This window comes from Pteropus alecto, unplaced genomic scaffold (genome assembly GCF_000325575.1).
Source record: "Pteropus alecto unplaced genomic scaffold, ASM32557v1 scaffold42, whole genome shotgun sequence".
Classification (NCBI taxonomy): Eukaryota; Metazoa; Chordata; class Mammalia; order Chiroptera; family Pteropodidae; genus Pteropus; species Pteropus alecto.
Genome location: NW_006434825.1, coordinates 6,668,333 through 6,682,177, shown reverse-complemented (window position 1 = coordinate 6,682,177; position 13,845 = coordinate 6,668,333).

The following is a 13,845-nucleotide window of genomic DNA, read 5'->3' as shown; positions in this document are numbered from 1 at the left end:
CATCTACAATTATACTTTGTAGCACTTTGGAAATTATCTGTCATCAGACTTTTTGAAGAAAATGGGACAGTTGCTGATATTCTATTAATGCCAAATAATTATTTTCATATTTCCTTTTTTTCAATCTAAATATTTCACCTTTTTACTTTTCTAAAGGTACGGCCAGGCCCACAGGAGGAAGTCTATAGCTTTCATCTTGATTTATAGATATGATGATAAAAGTTTAGTCTCACAGCTTGTTGCCCACTCCTCTGATAGAATGCAGCCTATGGCGTATTTCAGAGACAAATTATCCATGGCTGAATGTAGTTTGATTTTAGTGAACATAACCTAAAGTATGAACATACTAAATTTAGACTCAAGTTGCACAGAATAGAAAAGTAAGAATATTCCAATATGCAATATGTTTTCAAATTAATTCTCTGGCTAAGATCTTTGTTTTGTTCCCACTCAATCCTTAGAAAGTCAAATTCATAGTACACGATAGTCAATATAGACTATAAACGTATTGATGGAATATTTAGCCTAAATGCAAAAATTATGACGTGAATTCATTCAGAAACTACTTTTCATAAAGTTCCATACTTGGCAGGCACTGTTACAGAGGCAAAGTCTACAACTGTCTCACCCCTTATCAGGTTTATAATCTAGTGTGGAAAGTAAATAAATGACATGCAAATCACAAATAATGATGCAAGTTACAATGGGAAAGTGCAGGACGCTATGAAATAATATATTTGAGTAAAAGGAAAGGCTTCTCCAAAGAAGTAATATTTAACCTGAGACTAAAGAATGACGAGTCAGCCAGGCAAAAGGCAGAAGGAAGACTGCTCTTCTCAGAAGACTGTGAAGACTTGAAGGTACTGGCAAGCGGACGTGGTGCTGACCAAAGAGGAGGCAAGATCATGCTGAATCTTGTGGGCCATTGGGCAGAACCTTTGGAAAGGCACCAGCAGGAGAAAGACAGATTGATGTGTTCTCTCTTTCTGCTGTGGATAGAGAATACACTGAATTTGCCAAGGATGGAAGCAGGAGAACCAATACAGAGGCTTACTGGAACTGTATGGTGGCAGCGGAGATGGAGAGGAATGGATCATTGGGGACGTGGATGCATTCATTTTTGTAAATGGATAAGTGAGAAGCAGAAATATCCTTTGAGGAACCGCATATAAGTTTAAAAGATATAGTGACAACCAAAGAGACGTTAAAGAAGTCCTCCAAGGTGAATGATAATAAATAAGAGGTGAAATGAATTGTATATCCTCTGCGAAGGTATTGTAATCTCACACAGAACGAGTTCTTCCTTCTCCTTAGCACGTACTTCTGAGGCCCACTCTGTAATCTCATTGTGGAGCAATGATGTGCCTTCCTGTTTGCCACCCCCATAAGGGCCCCTGATTCATGCCTCCTCATCCCCTGCCTTACTTTGCAACTCCTGTATAGTACCTTTCAAACAGCAGGCGTTTGATACATGTGAACGGGTGGAATGATCGCCTCTACTAACTGTCAAATAGCTGGAATGAATGTAATTTAATATAGTGGTTAACCAAACAGCTCCATTAAGTCATATGAGATAGAAACTCACTCGTCTCTGCAATCTTCTTAAACCACAGAAGAGTCGCGAGCACACCTATAAAACAGAAATGGCTGCGGTGACCACATGGGAACTTGACAGAAGATGACTGCGATGTCTGTAATGCTCAAAATGAGCCATCGCTGTTGGAAAAGTTTACAGGTCAAACGAACCAAATCATGGAACAGTTATACTGGTAAATTTGATATTCTGTAGAAATAAAATATTTTCTCTTATCAGTAGGTAGAATGTTCTTTGCCATTTGTTTGTTGCCATGCATTTGAGAATCGCTATCAACTCCCTTAAGTTAGGACAAGGATTAAGACACAGAAAATACTCAAAATATAAAGAGATACTAGCAGGGAACTTCATATGAAAGTTTATTACTGTAACATTTCTAAGGAAGCCCCTTATATCACGCCATGCTGTCTTAGATCCACGGTGATTCTATTCCCAGGTAGCAAAAATGTGATTTTAAATCCCTCAATTAAAATTACATTTTTACTATCATCTCTTAAAATTTGTTCTGAAGCCTGTAAGTCTTATTATTTAATTTTGTTAATTTGGCTTTACAGACTAAATACAAAGTTGAATGTCTTCACGTGACTGTCTGTTTTCAGCATATAAAATAGTTTCCTTTTCTGTTTTAAAATTCGTTAATCTTTTTTTCTTCATTATTTAAGGTAAAGAAAAGCAAACTGCCATAAATATTAGATAATTTCACGAGCACTTATTTTCAGACAAAAATGGAAACATTAAGGAATTTAAGCTGAATCAACTGGTGTGCAAATATTCATAGTTCCCTAAGTAAAAATGGTTGTTTAGTGGTTTCAATGGAAAGAGCAGGTAGTCTGAAATGAACAATTTAATTGAAAGTTGAGAATCTTTGAACTTCGCAGGGGCTGAATGTGATATATTCCCTTCCAGCACAACTGTTGGGATGATCCCTTTATTCTCTGCTTGAGCCACCAAGTCTCATCTCTTTAGATCACCACTGATAATCCAATTAAACCCTCTGGTTTTAGCAATGGCAGGGGTGGTGGAATATCTCTGGGAAGTTAAGTGATTTAACCTAATAGCACGAGTAAGCTGAGATTTAAAAAAAATACATATATGTGCCTTCACACTATATGTTATACATATTGATGAATTCCCTTTGTAATACACCATGCAGCTGATACCTCTGTCCTGGAAAAGATACAAACAGAATGAGCAGGCAAGGTCAGCCAGAAGTCATTAATCAAAAATACCAGGTAAATTCCATGTTGTACTAAGAACTCATGTTCTCCTTGAGCAATATAAGAATCATAAGGCAATGTGTAGCAATAAAACTTACCCCAGAGCATTAGTGGGCATGGAGGAGAAGATGGTCAAAAATATATACCTAGATGCTATTTGTGAATGTCACTGTCATGACAGAAATTTTGGGGATTCACTGGCCCTCACAAAAGGGCATCCATCTCAAAGGAGCCAGATTGTGTTTGCTCACTGTCCTCTACCTCTAACCAACAGTCTGTGGAGCTGTTATCTGACTTTCTCCCCAGCCACTGAACCAAGCCCTGAAATAAGGTAATTGTGTTTTCCTTCCTGATCTCCCTTTTTTCCCAGAAAGATGGTGAGATGGTGATAGGAAAGAACTTATGCAACTTTATTTATCTACTTAGGACAACATAGCTGAAGGGAAGCTCCACCTTTGTCCAATAAACTTTCTAAAAGACTCCCTAAAACAGGACTAGAAAAACTGTATGTACTCCCTGATAATTGCCCGTGAGTTCGTCAGGACAAGGCTGACCATCAAAACCTATGTCCACTATCTGTTTTGTTGAGTCTTGCTCATCAGTAGCACCCTGGCCCTTAAACCAATGGAGAAGAGAATCTAGGACAATGCCTCCTACTATGCTAGCAGCTGGGGTACAAGGGAAAACAATTTGAAGGTGCTCCTTCTCCCAGGGTGTGTACGGTCCCTGTCCTTCGTCCACAATGAAAGAAAGGTGGTTCCTCTACCTTCCATTTCCTCTTTTTCTATAACAATCATTTCCCTTTTTTTTTTTTTTTTCTTGTTTCTTAAAATTATCATCCAAAGACCTTTCTCTGGCTCACTGACTAACATTACTAACATAAAATAGGGTATACATTAAGATATCAATTAGGATCCATTCTTAAAAGGCCAATATTGGGTACTCAACAACCTAAGGCAATGGAACTCATTTAGAATCAATAGTATCAGACTGCCCAAGCAGGTATTAAATAGTGAGTCAGTCTGCAGAGAGGGAATAAAAAGAAAAATAGAAAGTGTGAAGGATCTGTTGAACACAGTTGTAAGCAATGTGCAGTAACTGTGAATTGCTGAGAAATCGCAGTAGTTTAATAGACCTGCTGGGCATATGTAAGGAGAGGAATGACTTTTTTCTTTGAACAAGTAGTTGCTTAAGACTGCAAAGCACCGTGGGGTCTAGGGGATGAGACTGAAAAAAATATATATGCCTCTTAAAGCCTGTTCAAGAGTAGAAAAGAAAACTATCTTTTACTGCCATTTTCAGGTACCAAGTAATAATCATGGCAATAATAACAACAGTAAGAAAAAGGAAAAAAAAAACAAAAACCAATTGCCACTAGTCATGATTTTTACAAAAGCCATCTTATTATGCATTGAAAAATGCATTTATCCATGTGTTCTTTTTATATTACTATTAAATAAAACGCTTCTTTTCAAAGTGGCTTGTGCTAAAGGAGGAATGTTTTATTAAGTCATTGAAAGGCTTCAGGTATGGCTCATCCCAACACCATCAGAACTCAGATAGTTTTCACTCCTCTCTTTCATGGAGATGCATCCACAGAGACGCCATCCACAGACGAACCTTTCCCCTCATACTGGCAGAAGCTACAAGCAGCTCCACATATCAAATCTATCTCCTCATTGAGCCTCAAAAAAATCCTCCCCAATTCCTTTAATCAAAAGTGCTACAAATGAATCCCAACAGCCCCGATCTGTCCTTCCTTGGGTCTCTTGCCTACCTGACGTGCCCTTGGTGGGCCTGGCCTGACGTCAACCCCATTTGACTTGTGCAGAATGAGGAGGAAAGGGGGTATGACATGGAAACTGGAATGCTGCTAGAGAGTCTGGGTGAAAGATTGCTAGGTAGACACAGCTATCTTCTATACCTTCTATTACGGGGGCGGGGGGTGGGGGCGTGGGACAGAGAAAAGGGCATTGGGGACTTAGATTTCAAGGATGCTAAATTCAGACCAGGAGTCAAGGTTTACAAAACAGCTGCATACAAAAGAATTTGCATAGAACTCTCTTATAAAGTCTAGAGTTAAAACAAGAGTGAAGGGGGTTAAAAGAATTAAAGAAAACCTCCTGCAAAGTTCTGTTTGTTTTCATGAGGATATCAAAAGCAGAACTACACCTATATTTAACTCGTTGTACTGGGGAGAAAAGGAATAAATGGATATTGTACTTCTAACTCTCAATCTTCATGACAAACTTGCCAGATGTATCTTTTTTTATCATTATTTTGGAGGTGAAAAAATAGAAGATTAGAGAAGCAATGTCAACTCTCAAAATAACCCAGTTGGTAAGCATGGAGTTAAGTTAGAATATGAACCTAGATTTGGTTGACTCTGAAGCAATTTCTAAGGGAAAACCCCACTAAGACTTGTGCCCTACTAAACTGTATAGACATAATGGTTAGCTAAAAAGTTTATGTTACAGTGTCTTTCAAATACAAAATTTTTGAAACCATAAGGAAGTTCTCAGGTGGATGTCACCAGTAAAAAAAATATTACTGTGTAATATTTTTATTAATATTAATATCAGAATATATTGCATACTATTCTGATAAATTCATCTTGGTTATGAAGAAATTCATAACTAAGGCACAAAAGTTAATGATCTATATTCTAAGCTGAAAAAGATTACTGATTAGCAGTTAGAAGTACATTTATGCTTGTATAAATCAACATACTGGTTTAAAGATGTAGAAAAAATTTAAGTATTTTTCAAATAGAATTCATATTTAATAGAGATGAAATCACACTGTGCCTCAAAATGCAGTAAACTGAGAGAGAGGATTTGAACGTTTAAAAGCTGAATTCTCTGGGAAATGCTGGAATATAATTATTTGGAATTTGGCTGTTATTGCCTCATATTGCACTGTATTCAGTCTCTTCTCCTCACCCCGTCATTTTTTGTGGCTAATGTGACGGAATATTTGAAATGTGAAAAATAACCTTTTCTTTCTATCCCTGATGGTGTTACCATATGGCTTTAGCATTTGGTTCCATCTTTTTCACCCTCCTACTATTTATTTATTTTAATCACTACTCGTGATTAGTACAAAGATGGGCTCGTAGAGTCTATTCCTAGCTACATTCTCACTTACAGTTTGGCCCCGGACTGTTCAATTTCCCTTAGCTGCAGAGACTGCCATCTTTATATGAGCTTAATGTTACTCACCCGTTGAATAAAATCCTTAAAAACGATAGTTCCTTATATTTTAAGAGTTTCTATTATCTGTGGATTTTTTTTTTCTCCCTAAGTTCCAAAACCATCTGTGTCTTCTCATTTATGACCAAGGCTTTTTTGAGTTTCCAATTTGCTTAGAGCCGACAAAATACAACATCTGGATTTCAACTGAAGGAGGAAGGCTCATTTGAAAGCTTTTTAATGCCCCTGGACCACAATGAGATCAAATTGAAGAACATTTTTTATGAGTTGAGTGCAAATGAATTAGAAACATGTGTATTAAATTTTTCTTAAACCTCCAAGGAAATTTAAATATTAAGGAAAAGTGCTTTGCAAACTGCCTCTTGGCTTCTGCCAAAGTCAGAACGTTTGGGAAAAAAAAAGAGTTAGTGATACCTACTGAATCTAAATGTACCCAGCATTTTCTTCTCTAGTTTATGAAGGACATTTTGATCTTTAAATAAAAAAGACGATAACCAAAGATTTGCAAGTTTCATATTCAATAATGCTTAGTCTTCAGTCTAAAATAAGCATATTCCTAGAATTCATTCAATCTTTTTTTTTTTTTTTATTGCTACTTGATCTGTTTAACAATAGCCAAGGATATGAGTGAATGACATAACTGTACTGATGTGACACAAAATCTCTCAATCATTTCATGTGTTTTATTTCAGGAATGGGAGAAAGTGATTAGGAAATATTTGTTTCAAAATTCTAAGTACAGAAGCCTTTTCATTTCAAGTCAGCTTTATTTTGTTGTGTTTTAAAAAGTTTTTCTGATTAATGGAAAATAACTTCCCACATATTAGTCATTTAAACATTCATTTCAGAGCCAAATATTATCAAACATGTCGTGTGTGTGTGTGTGTAGAGCTCTGTGAAAACAGTGTTACTAATACTTCATCTCACTATATCTGACCAGAGGCCCCTGTACACACAGATGAAGTAGTTCGAGTATTTGCAGGGAAAACTCTGCCATGACCGTGGACCTCAGTGAAGTCCCTGCAAACAAAAGCTCTGAAGACGGCAGGCTGAGCAGAGCAATCATCGGTATGGGAGCTGCAATTTTACCAATTTCCTGAGTTGGAAGCAGCTTAAAATGATCCTTCGCTGGTAGCCACAAAGTCTGGCAGTGACAAGGAGTAATTCCTCTCTTCTGCCCTTTCCTCAGAAAGACTTGATCTACTCTTATCCTGAGGGGAACCTGCGTTATGACATGTCTGCAGCCTTCCTGATCGCCACCACTAATAACGCATGCCCGCCTGGAGACAGCACTATGAGCACGATTTTAGTCTCTTCTGGCACAAAATGATTTTGTAAAGCAGGCGTCATCATTGAGGCAAATATTCACAAATGTGCCAGCAATAACTCCAGAAATCACTTAACGACATTAAGATAAAACTTTACCACTGACAACTTTTTTTTTTTTCCTTCCATTACATCTTAGTTTAACATAAGACCTTCAGAGACATCCTTGTCCTGCCAGTCCTCTACTCAGGAATAATGCTAAAGGATGCAGTTGCTATTCCCAGCGAAAAAAAGAAGTCCCATGGACATACCTGTTCTCTGACAGAGAAATGAGAGCTGGCTACTTTAGGTGGGGGAGAGAGGGACAGTGTCGGTCAAAACAAAACAAAAAACCGTCCCCCATTAAGAAAAAAATGGAGAGAGAAACTCAGAAAATAAAGATGTGTTTTCTGAATAATAAAGCTGATATTTAAAATGCTGCATGAAAAGATACAAACGGGCTTGTTCACACCTGAGGGAAATCTGCAAAGAAGGCAAAATCTACAGGTTCACACCCTCCCACTTACCCACAGCAGAAAGTACTGAAAGAAAAAATGCAGAAGAGCCCCATTCGAGTGATAAACCTAACAAGGAAACTTCTACTTCAGTGAGGGGTGAAGAGTAACCATGGAACAGTAGTTGAGTTTAGGAGAAAATGCCTCCCCTGGAGCGATGAGAAGTGAAAACGCATCCCGCCCTCATGAATTTTAGTAAAGCTCATTATTTTCACACATTTGCTAGGAATATGTGTTGGGTTATAACAAAAGGACAACTCGAGTATTGTAAAACATTCTTGATCAGTTACAATGCAGTGACTGATTTAATTAACACTTTTCTTAAAGTATCTGAAATAATGCATTTCCTTTCTTATGCTGCCCAGTATAAATCATGTAAGAGAAGCTGTGTTTCTTTTTCTTTACATTTTATAAAACTTCTCTGGTGCAGTATATGCTTAGTTATAGTCAATAGGAAAAGTGTGTTTTCCTCCATCTGAATACCAGATTTCAATGGTTTCTGATTCCTAACTCCACCCTGAGACTACATGTGGAAAAATACAGGAGAAAAATTCTATGTCTTTGCTATCAGGGAAGAGTACAGTGGTTTTCAGTGAAGGTTCCTGTGAAAAATTGATTTTCCATGATTTGTTTAAGGCTTCCATCTTTAACACTACACAATGATAATCTATAAAGTTTTTCACATCAACATAAAATTTGAAACTGGCAAACATTCCTGCAAAATGAATAAGCATGAATAAATATCAACAGAAACACTGAAAAAACTCATAAAAATAATCCACACACCATTCTTTGTCCACCGTATAGAGTATTATAGACATTTAATAATATACTGTTACTATTAAAGGCATCGCTTATTCAAATTATGGAATAAAATATGTTAATATTGCAATGCTGGAATCAGAAAAATGATTTGTTGGAATGATTCCAAAGTCTACATAAACATATGGCTCTCATGTACTTATTCTTTCGCTGAGCAATCATTCATTAATGAGTTGGAAGAACAAAATACATGAAGAAGACTCAGTCTAAACTGACAGAATAATAGGAGAGTCAATATCTAATTTTTATTAGCCACTAATTTTGGCAGCTACTGGCTACACAATTTATATACTGCTTGATTTAATCATTGGAACAATCCTATAATAGAGATACTATTATTAGCCCTAATTTCCAGCTGAGAAAACTAAGTCATATATAGGTTAAATAGATTTCCTAAGGTTTTTTTTGGGTTTAAATTAAAACTCTCTCCAAAACTCTCAATCATCATGTGCTTGTGCCTTGGTTACAGAGATCTGAAACATGCCACTCCTCCTTAATACATTGAGCTAAATCACAGAAAATAGAGATGGCCAAATATCTTAGTGCAGCTGCCTCCACTTTGCATCTAGAGAGCCTCTTTCAGGCATCAAATTTAAAATGTGTAATTTCTTGCGCAATGTGTCCTGTTGGTGGCATGGGTTGTGCATAGTTATATGAGGGGTCCTGGCAGGACAAGGCTGTGTAGACTGTCAGGAACTGATACATAATTACAGTGATGTAAGGCTCAAGCTGCTCTTCAGTGCATCCCATGCTTTTCTCCAGATACGCCAGTAATCAACTTACCAGCTGTGGCGATTATTTGACATACTTTTTTTAATACCTAAATGAATCGTATTGTTTTGTGATACTCCTGTTATCTGGATTATTGTATTTAAGCCTTTAATATAACATCCGCTCTAGTTTGAGACCTCAAGCATAATCACATACAAATTATTGGTTTTTTTTCTTTCTAGTACCCATTTTTAACACTTTGAAGAGACATTTTTTGTAGAGGAGTCATGATCTGGATACTAGGTCGACTTTTTTAGTTTTGTTGTTGTTGTTGTTTACTCAATATGTGCAGAGAGACGCAGAGACAGAGAGACAGACTGCTTTTCATGATTTATGCATTAAGTTCCCAGTAGCAAAGGGTACTGATCGACAAAGGTTCTATTTCATATGCATCCAGCAAATGCCAAGTGCTCTTAACAGATATAACATCTTCTGTGAAGACCTCCCTGAAAATTCCTACCTGTTCAGTAATGATGATCATTGCCTCATACTTATTTCTTCTGTCACGGTCACACTGCTCTGTAATATGTTTGTTAGCTGTCTTTCTTACCAGACAGTGAACTTCTTGGAGGCAGTAAATATACCTCATTTATCCTTATATCCCTTGTGCAGCTCAAAAAACAATTGTTTAAATAGAGGATAAAAATCATTATCCTGTAGACATAGTCTTAATAACTGTCTCAAAATGTGTTCTGTAAAACATTCTTCTGAAATTTTACATATGTGATATGTTGGAGGTTGAAATGTGGAAGTGAAAAAATTAAAGAAAATAATAAAAATGGATAATATCTGTTGAATGTAATCTACCTGCCAGATATTCTGCGAAGTGTTTTTCAAGGACTATCTCCATTTACTCTCTCAACAACCTCATGTGATGATAACTTTTATTAGACTCACCTTATAGAACAGAAAATGAAGGTGCACACGATTAAAGGACTTCTCTAAGAAAGGACAGTCAGCTCAGAAGTTGTGGGACTGGATGTCAAGCAAACCAGCTTTACTCTAAAGTCCACGCTCTCAACCATTATATATACTCCCTCCCTGGGAAATGACATTTTTGGTGTCTAAACATGCTCTATGTTTTGTCAACAATAGAGCATGCTCCCACCTCAGGGATACATGCTGGCTGTTTTCTCTGCCTTGAATACCCTTTTCTCAGTTATTCAGTAGCATCGAAATTACACCTTCTTCAAGTCCTTGTTCACACTTTTTCACTGAGCGCTTCTCTTGCCACCTTATGTAAAATTGCAATCCCTTCTACCCACACACACATTCCTTACTCTTGTCAATCTTATTTTCCCACATAGTGTGTGTGTGTGTGTGTGTGTGTGTGTGTGTTTTCCCTCTGGGGATAGGAGGGGACAGAATAAATAGGATAAGATAGGATAAGACATGATACAATATTTATTCCCTATCCCCCTCTTACTAAAATTGAATCTCCATGAGGGTTGAAATTTGTATCTGTCTTAATGTCTTTCTCCACAATGCCTAGAATATATGTATTTAATAAGTATTTGTTGAATAAATGAATGGATGAATACACAAGGGAAAAAGGTGTTGCAATGGTAGAATGCTATTGTTGCAATGGTGGAATGCTACTGTATTCTCCCCATATGTCTTCTCTTTTATATGAGCAATAGTGTTTACAGTTTAAATGCTATGTTTTCTTATATGATAGATTTTCTTTTTGAGTTTCCATCATCATTGCTATAATATTTTATTTCTCTCTGGTTCTTGTTTTGATTTTAGGAGCTCTGCTTTTGGCAAGCGTCGAAAGAATCTGAAAGTGTCATTGTTTGAAAACAAACATTTAATGATAAATGTAGTAATAGTTACTAGTTTACTAGTAGTGGTAGTAGCAGCAGCAGAGCAATCATTCATTGGGGGACTTTTATAAATTACAGATCATAACTGATCCTTTATTTGTGTTGGTTTATTTAACCTTCAGAAAACCCTATGAAATATCCATAACTAACAGAGATGGAAACTAAGATTCATAGTTTTAGATAATTGGCTCAAAGTTACAGAACTAGTAACTGGAATGGTAATGCTAACAACTCCTTATCCATATAGTTCACAGCATCTTCATCTCCAAACATTAAATTACAATATATCGAAAATGATTTCATTTCTGCAATGCATACTTGTTAACACAATTGACTATCGTAAAGCTTGAGCATAATTAGGATTACAGCTTTTCTACATATTTACTACAGCAAAGTTTTAAAAATAATTCACAGCTATCAAGTGAACTCCTCTTTTTTGATCTTACAATATCTTATTCTTTGCCTGAATGTATTTTTTTCTGCAGCTAAAGGTCTTGTAGGATAAGCAAGTGCCTCTTTACACAGCCTGACTTTCTTTCTGAAGAATGGTCTTGCTGCCTTGAAAAGGACTCATTATCACACCTTACCTTCCTTTAGATATGTTTGCTGGACTCCTTGGGGAGGCTTTGAAATTCTGACACTTCGTGTAAGTGCAGTGTGTTTGCCAAAAAGATGTTCTTTGTTGGGGAGGCTGAGGACTTTTTTATTTACTTATGGACACAGCATGGTTTATAGCCTCCCAGAGTGAGGAAGTGGGAAAGGAAAATGGCAAAAGCAAAATCGAAACCAGCTAGTTGGTAAAATAAGTTTAGTTTGCACAAAGGAGATGGGGAAACTTTGAGACAGGAAACTCTTTAAGGATTAATCAAAGCTGCTTAAGGGAAAATGATATTCCTATTCATTGAGCACCTATTGTGTGCCAAACCCTGTATAAAGTGCCTGTATAAGTTTTATACCATGAAACAAATCACTGATGTAGATGGTATCTCTACATTAAATTTTTAAAAAATTAGGGGTGTTGATATTGAAAAAGTTTAAAAAATTAATTCAAAATCGACTAAATGTCTCTTCATTTTTAAGATCAGGAGCCTCCAGATTCAAGTATGAGAATAAAAGTCAGAACAATGCTAAAGGTAAGACATTGTTGGTTGGAATGTGATTTACAATTTTCCTCATTTTTTTCAAATATTCAGTAGATCTTTATTTTCCCTTTATGGGCTTCCTTTCCTAGTCATATGATAGTTATACTACTTTTAGGATTCTGTAGGATGAGGAAGCCTTTTAAAATCGATTTTGGTAAAACCCTCCTCGTGCTGATCAAATACTTACCATTTGCTTAATAATGATAAACTTTCTCTTAAATCTCAATTTGTCATGTGTATCCTGGTAAGGTTCTCTAAAATGTAAGCTAAGGCTAAGATGGAGTAAAGGTACCAGATTTATCATTTCCCTAAAAACAAAAAGCACAACTAACAAATAAAATCAATGAAATAATGGTTTTCTAACATCATCTTAGGTGGCACAGGACAGTGATACCTGAGACAGGTATCTATGAACTCTATGATTGCCCCCAGATTATGGCCTAGTGAGGTTTTCCAGATCACAGCCCTGAGAGGGAGGACCTCATCAGAGCTCAGCAATCTCACCGAGCTGAGGGGATGAAGCTGAGAGTCTGAGGAGCATGGTGTGAGGCTGAAAATTAAGATGCAATATGATGTGCTGCCTTTATATCTGTGGTTATACTATTTAAGGGGGCCTTAAATAGTATAACCACAAGTTACACTCCTAATTCTGCTCCTGTGGATGAGGTTCTTTAGTCAAAAGCCTTCCTTATCAAGGAGATCAGGCACAGTTTTAGTTTATCCTTGAGTAGTATGTTCTCATTCTCTGACAGCCCATGGGGTTATCAAACAAGCCAATCAGAGCTTCCTGAAGGAACTTGGGGTCACCACATCTTCTTAATGCCACAAAGCTTGCTTCCTATAGCCTCTAATTATTTACTCTGTTCCTGAGTGCCAACTCCATGTGGCCCTGTGTGGTGTGCTGTGCCCTCCTCCTCTAGACTGTAAGTATATATGACTAATAATGTGTGACTATGGTCTGTCTCATTTGTCAACAGTTGGGCAACATGTGTTTGGCTATCCTCATAACTCTAGGGCAGAAGTCCCCTTCTCATCAATGGGGTAAATAGGAGGTATTTAAAAGAGGGAAACCAAGCAGGTCAAAATACTAGAGAGACATAATCTGCTCAGGAAAAAAAAAAAAGCAATGGAGCTCTACAGAGCATTTCCTCAAGTCTTCGACTCATTACTGAAAACATATGTATGAGAGAAACTTCTTGAGGGTAGGGAGAGACTCATGCAACCAGAAAGGAAAAACTTTACAATTCACAGTAAATTAGATAGAGTACTTAGAACACTCAGTAGTATCTCATTAGTGGGATAAAATTATATGTAGATTAGTCTAATTTAATGTTGCTTAACATAGCTGAAATGCAATCTCAAAAGAGTTTCTCACTTTCCAAGTAACTGTGTTCCAGAACAAAACTCAAGAGTATTTATACATATACAAAAATATCCATCC